At 35.0% G+C, this 6,894-nt stretch overlaps 1 long non-coding RNA gene across 4 annotated transcripts; it reads right to left on the reverse strand.

Moving 5' to 3' along the window:
* Positions 1 to 3,660: 3,660 nt before the first annotated feature.
* On the reverse strand, positions 3,661 to 6,688 carry LOC150031090 (uncharacterized). 4 transcript variants are annotated; one of them, XR_016526184.1, is made up of 4 exons: positions 6,541 to 6,685; positions 6,256 to 6,464; positions 5,046 to 5,205; positions 3,661 to 4,241 (listed from the first exon to the last, which is right to left on the reverse strand). It is a non-coding gene; the product is annotated as an uncharacterized LOC150031090 (long non-coding RNA). The 4 variants fall into 4 exon arrangements; XR_016526181.1 differs by lacking the exon at positions 3,661 to 4,241 and having other exon boundaries at positions 4,702 to 5,205; positions 6,541 to 6,688; XR_016526182.1 differs by lacking the exon at positions 3,661 to 4,241 and having other exon boundaries at positions 4,702 to 5,469; positions 6,541 to 6,687.
* Between the last annotated feature and the right edge of the window lie 206 nt (positions 6,689 to 6,894).

Consider the following 6,894-nt stretch of genomic DNA (forward strand, 5'->3'; position numbering starts at 1 on the left):
TAAAATTCAAATGCTAAATACCAAATATCTAAGATATTTATTGGAAACTTCAAATAAAGACAAATATCATAACAATTTTAAAAGAAAAATTTTTAAAAATCATAAATTAATTAATACAAAATAATCAAACTTTAAACAAACAAAAATATATATAGTATATTTTATTTATATATATATAATTCGGGTTGGGTTGGGTCAAGTCAAATTTTTTTTTAGTCAATCCACGATCAAATCCAACCCAACAAAAATAGAAAAGATTCAACCCTACCCAACCCAAAAACAAAACTAATCCAACTCAACCGTTATATTTTGGGTTGGATAGTCTGAATTGTTCGAGCTATCGGATTATTTACACCTTAATAATGACCTTAGTTGAGGTAAGTGTGTGGGAAAGAAAAGTACTAAAATAAAAGTTTAGTTGTGTTGGAAGACAAGGTGAGATTATTATGTCAAGACTACAAGTCTACAAATATGGTTTGGTTTCGTAATACGTGAGTTTTGTGTTTTCAAGTCGTTGAATTTTTGTATAGGAACTCTTATTAATATTCACAACTTTGGACTGTAGTACGTGATGGTTAAAAGGTGTTGTATGAGTTGATGGTTTGAAGTTTTAGCTTCAGTTTGTGCTTGAGTGTTTTCTTGAAGATTGGATTGTCCATAATGTCTAATGTTTAGATTTGCAAGTTCAAATGCTTTTGAACGTCAACTAGCAAGGTCTGAGCTTCTTTAGTAAGATTCGATAAGGATTAATTGTTGCCATAATTTCCTTTCCAGGATTGAATGTAAGTGTTTGAATGATGTTTTGAACCCTTTGTTAGCCTCTAATGGTATGTTTAGAGAATTTTAAAGTAATTGAGTAAAGTATGTAGATTGGTTTGTGACATGAGGGAGCGTGTTATTTGTACTTTTGAACTAATTTGGAGTGGTTTATGTTGGCTTCAAGAGTGATAGTTGGCCAAGGATCACTCAGGGTGGGCATCTATCATGTGTCCAAAGTATATTTCAAGGTGACTCTTTTGACATCGACTCTAAGACCTAGTGGTTATGAATGATTTTTTATTGATTACCTACTGCGTGTTGGTTTGTGATATTTGATATGCATGTATATGTCATTGTTTCGGCTTTGTTCATACATGTATGGTGTTTGGAAATTGATGAAGTGCGATGACAAATATTTTACTGGTGCATGCATGCGATTTTACATTGTTTTGTTTGCAAGCCATGCACATTACTTCTTTGTGTGACATAAATATGCATGACTGAAACCGATGCAGTGCAATGATAAATCCTTTACTGGTGCACACAAGCGATTATATTTTGTATACATGTGTGTTGCTGACATGAGGGTTTAAAAGACTAGTTGCGCATAGAGATGTTTGAATACTAGTATGATTTGAGTATTTTATTGTTATTGGAGATCATGCTGAATCTGAGGATGATGAGATGCAAACGTATGTTATAGAGCTATGATGAAGAGATGTATATGTATGTTATAGAGCCATGTTGTGATACTTGTGATGTTGAGATTGTGATAGTGTCCTCACTGATTAGTTAGATACCCACCAGAGGTTGTGTTTCCTTCGGGATTCACCAGGGGTTATGTTTCCTTCAGGATTCCCCATGGGTTGTGTTTCCTTCAGGATTCACCAGAGATTTTGAGTCCTACGAGACTTACTAGAGGTAGTGGGCATACTTAACTACAGTAGGGAAGAAATCAGTTTTTTTCATATATGTACGTGTCCCATGAGGACTAGAGAAGTTTATATGTTCCACTAGAGGTAGGTTTCTAGAGAACATAGATGTCTAGCCTGACCCCAGTAGTGGGGTTACTTACTGAGTAATTTATACTCATTCTTTCCCATGTTATTGTTTCAGGTAAAGGAAGAGATGCACCAGCGATTGACAAGTGAAATTCGTGATCAAGCCACTGGGACCAGTTTTATGCTTCTGCTCATGATATTTAGATTTCTTTTCATGTTTTTCAACTTTCAGTTTTGATGTTTGAAACTTACTATTAAGATTTTTTTTCAGGCCTATTTATTATCATTTATGATTTATGGGTACCCTATCGTCTGTTTATAATATTTGAATTTAATGAAGGTCTTTTGAATTTACCTTATTTATTTAGCATTTATTTCACTGAAAAATGGTGTCGTTTTAGGTTCCATGCATGCATGTATTTGGTAAAGGCTTAACTTGAATCTTAGGGGGTCAGGTCGTTACATGGCTAGCCGTCCAATTCCAAATGAAAGATTTAGGAGAGGCGCAGTTTGTTTTGGGGATCCAAATCATAAGGGATCGTAAGAACAAAAGGTTGGCCTTGTCTCAGGCATCGTACATTGATAAAATGTTGATCAGGTACTCAATGTAGAATTCCAAGAGGGGTTTATTACCTTTCAGGCATGGAATTAATTTGTCTAAGGAGCAGTGTCGTAGGACACCTCAAGAGATTGAGGAAATGAAACGGATTCCCTATGCATCGGTTGTTGGTAACCTTATGTATGCAATATTATGTACTAGACCGGACATTTGCTATGCAGTAGTGATTGTCAGTCGATATCAGTCCAATCCAGGATTAGATCACTGGACAACTGTCAAAACGATTTTCAAGTATCTTCAAAGAATGAGAGACTATATGCTCGTATATGGAAATAAGGATTTGATTCTTACAGGATACACAGACTCTGACTTTCAGACAAAGATTCTTGGAAATCAACATCAGGGTCAGTGTTCACTCTGAATGGAGGGGCTATAGTATGGCAAAGCATCAAATAAGGATGCATTGCGAACTCCACTATGGAAGCTGAATACGTAGCCATCTGTAAAGTTACTAAAGAGGTTTTTTGGCTTAGGAAATTCCTTACCGATTTGGAAGTTGTTCTAAATTTGTCTTTGCCGATCATACTCTATTGTGATAATAGTGGGGCTGTGGCAAATTCTATCAGAGTCACCGACGAGGAAGGCATATAGAGCGAAAGTATCATTTGATCAGGAAGATTGTGCATCGTGGTGATGTGATTGTCACAAAGATCGTGTCAGAGCACAATGTTGTTGATCTGTTTACAAAGGCTCTCACGGTTAAAGTGTTCGAGGGTCATCTGGAGAGTCTGGGTTTATGGGGTATGTGGCACCTTGTCTAGGGCAAGTGGGAGATGTTACTGGGGTATAGAGTATGCCCTAGTTTATTGTATTTTGTACTGTTTTGTATTGTACATTAGTCTTCCGAGGCATTAGGACAAGTGGGAGATAAGTTACTCATTTACTCATTGTGTAGTCTCTCTATGCTATCGTTTAGTAAAACACTTTTACTCGATAGCTTTTCTGTGAGATTAATTCGAATAAAAAAAACAATCATCATTATTTTTAGAAAACCATTTTTCTTTTATCTCACAGTTACCATAACCGTGGAAAACCTCCCACTCAATTTGGTTATAAGAGAAAAATAATAATTAATTATCACATTACTAATATATTATAAATACGCACAATAACCAACTTATCATATTATATTTATAACCTATAGTTTTAATATTTCATCATATGAAGCATATAAACTATAGTTCTTTTTCTATTTTATGATATTTAATATAAATCATATTTATATTAATTCCTCCGATTAATAATATATCAAATATATCATATCAATTATATCACATATAATTGAATTTCCTCTTGTTAATTTGAATACTTCAAATTAACTAAAAATCTGATTCTCAACTTGAACCCATTGAGTTACCAAGGGGACCTTATGGACCTGTAGCTTAAAGCTCTAATGGTACGTGAATAACTAACTAAACTTTTTAATCACGATATTCACCATCATTAATTGTCGGGCATGCCACTAAAGACCGACAGTTACACTCTTCACACTAAAGATATATTCTACGTCCATTGGATATAACCAATCAACAATGCGATGACCCTTCACAAATCGCTCGTAATTATAATTGAGCCAATTTACCAATTTTCCCTTGTAGTTACATCTAACTCCTTAAATATCGTTGATTCCTCTAATAAACAATATGTCATAGTCCTACTATGACTAAGCCCTCTCGGGCCAGGAGAAGGTGTGACCACTATGTTCAAGACCCGAAATCAGCCCTTAAGGGAGCAATTTATCTGCTTACCCTTGCTTCAGAGAAGGAATGAGTTCTGTCTTGTGTAACTGAGTTCCCAGCTCCCCAGTCAGACGCATCCTCAAAATGGTAGGCTTATTGAGTTGTCATTCTAGCCACTCTCGCCTATACAAATCAAAGGATCATTCTCATGAACAGGAGTTTCCAACTCACTCAGGATTAAGGTCATGTCACCTATGGTCATTCTAGTGAAATGTAAGTCTCAATTATTAACGGTGTTATATAAAAAGACTAATCATTTTGTGGTCCGATCTTATACAAACTCTTTATATAGGATATTTCCACTCGCATGTCTCCACATGACATCACTCTTTATATACCATTTCCTCGCTGTCTCCACATGAATGGTCAGGATCAGACCATATATAGCACTTTACAATATCTGTAATATCTACAAAGCGGGTCGTATCCGTAGTGTCATCAGGATAAGGTATCCCTCCTTTATCCATCTACTATAGAGCATTTAGGTTATTACTTAAGGCATGATCCACTTGTATGTCTCCACATACATGCTTAAGTTACATAAAATAACCTCAGATCTTAGTTTTTTGGATTGAGTAAAAACTTATCAAATAACAGTTATTTTATTAATAACAATATGTTTACAAAATATTTACAAACTACGAGACTATCAGGAGAATTAGGACACCAATCCCAATAACATCAAAATCATGCATGTTTAGAACTAACAAGGTCACATCTAATGTATGATTTTCTATTTCTACTTGGCATGCCTTTATCTTTTCAGTAGCTAACATAATTTCTCCTGTTGGAGTAGAAACTGATAGAACATACAATAAGGGTTCTAATTCTAACATGGCATATTTTACAAATGCTAGTGATATAAATGAGTGAGACGAACCGGAGTCAAACAAAACTAATGCTAGTATCCCAAGATTGGGAATGTACCTATCATAATGGCGTTGGACTTCTTGGCCTCCTATCGGGTGGTGGAATACACTCTACCCTGTTGTTGCTGATGGCTTGAACCACCTTGATTCGAGCTTGCAGGCTAGCCCCTATTATCATATGCATTCCACTTGGGGCACTTCTCCGACATGTGTCCTCTCTGGCCACATCGAAAACAAACTTCAATACCAGCCAAACATCGTCCCTAATGACATCTACACATGTCTAACAAACCGACTTATCTTCCTTAAAAGCTACAGATTTGGAGTCTTGTTTCCCCTATTGTCGTGGAGTTTTGTCTATGCTCTGACTTTTTTATGGAGGCTCTAGAGGCCTCTGGTCTGCCTTCCTCTTCTGACCTGAAGTGGATCATGCTCCCTATGATCTCACGTTTCCCTCTTTTGTAGTGGAATCTATTCTCTGGCTGCTATACACAACATTATTGCATAACTGGTGGGTTCATGGGCAAGTACATAACCTAGCTAATCCTTCAGACCCTAGATGAATCTTTCTATCTTATAAAACAACTCTCGTGCCTAAGAATGTGTGCCTTGTGATAAAGTTTTCTTTCAGCATCACCAATTTTGTTCTCTTAATGTAATGCTTAATACTATTCCTTATTGAATTTTCAACTCACGTACCTTATTCTACGGCTAAAACAATCACATCCTTTCAAATATTTAATTAGTTTAAAATCACATTTTCCAATTGTAGGATCTAAAAGCTATTTTAGTAATTATTGTTTCTTCCATACATGCTAGTTAGATGACAAGAACTTATGTATGTTCAGATGATAACAACATGATTCACTTAGATCTTTCTATTGATTTACAATACATATTTGATTGAAAATCATACTACAGTGTTTAAACTAACCTTATTACTAGTACGCAAAAGGTTGTATTATTTATCTTTTCACATGGTATTACATAATATTCAACGTTTATCACATAACTAAAACACAAAGTGTTTTACCCATCTTACTTGTAAGTAAAAGGATCTATTATTTATCATTTCATTCTATTACTTTATATTTATCTCTTAACATATTGTTCTCATGCTCATTTTTATGTTTCCACCACAAGGGCTCTTATGATAATCCCCGACTTCCAATTTGTATCATATTGAGACAACTGAAATCGGACCAACCCACTTTGGTCAAGTTTAAACTTTCCTATCAAGATATTGAACCACACGTTTTTTGGCCTACCATATAGTATTTCTTCAGACTTTATCACATTCCCATCTGGCAACACGATTTTCTTGATCAAAGAACCATCCCATCCATTGCAACCATCTCTCAACTTCACCTCAATATTTACTGTGTACAAAGTATTTGGTTTGAAATTAGAAGAACTCAGATCCAAGAAACAATCAAACCAAGATACACGAAGAAGCTCTGCTTCTTCGATTGTATAACTGCAAATTTTTGAACACCATAATGAGAGAGATTACATTGAGTAAAGGCAAATAAAATTTGGGTTTAAGATTATACCCGCAATAGACCTCCTTGTTGCATTTCTAGTATTGCTCGTTATCACTCCATCCTATTGTGAGAGCTCTCGGAAATACCAAAAGTTGTGTGCTCATTGTTTTCTCTTTAGTTTACCACTAAAAGGATTGGACTTTGGAGGAGAGATGTGAGAATAAGTAATTCCACTACTCTTTTATATTCGCACATAAGGGTATTTTAGACCTTTCTAAAAGTAAGAATTTTTTGTATCCCTTATCCTTTCTCTCTTATCTTATAACTTTTTGTATCCCTTATCCTTTCTCTTATCCTTAATGTCTCATTTTTTTATATCTATTTAATTTACTTTTAAATTTTTTTATATTTTAAGGTACTTAC

This window comes from Benincasa hispida, unplaced genomic scaffold (genome assembly GCF_027475165.1).
Source record: "Benincasa hispida cultivar pf3 unplaced genomic scaffold, pf3_genome.v1.1 HicScf1480, whole genome shotgun sequence".
Lineage (NCBI taxonomy): Eukaryota > Viridiplantae > Streptophyta > Magnoliopsida > Cucurbitales > Cucurbitaceae > Benincasa > Benincasa hispida.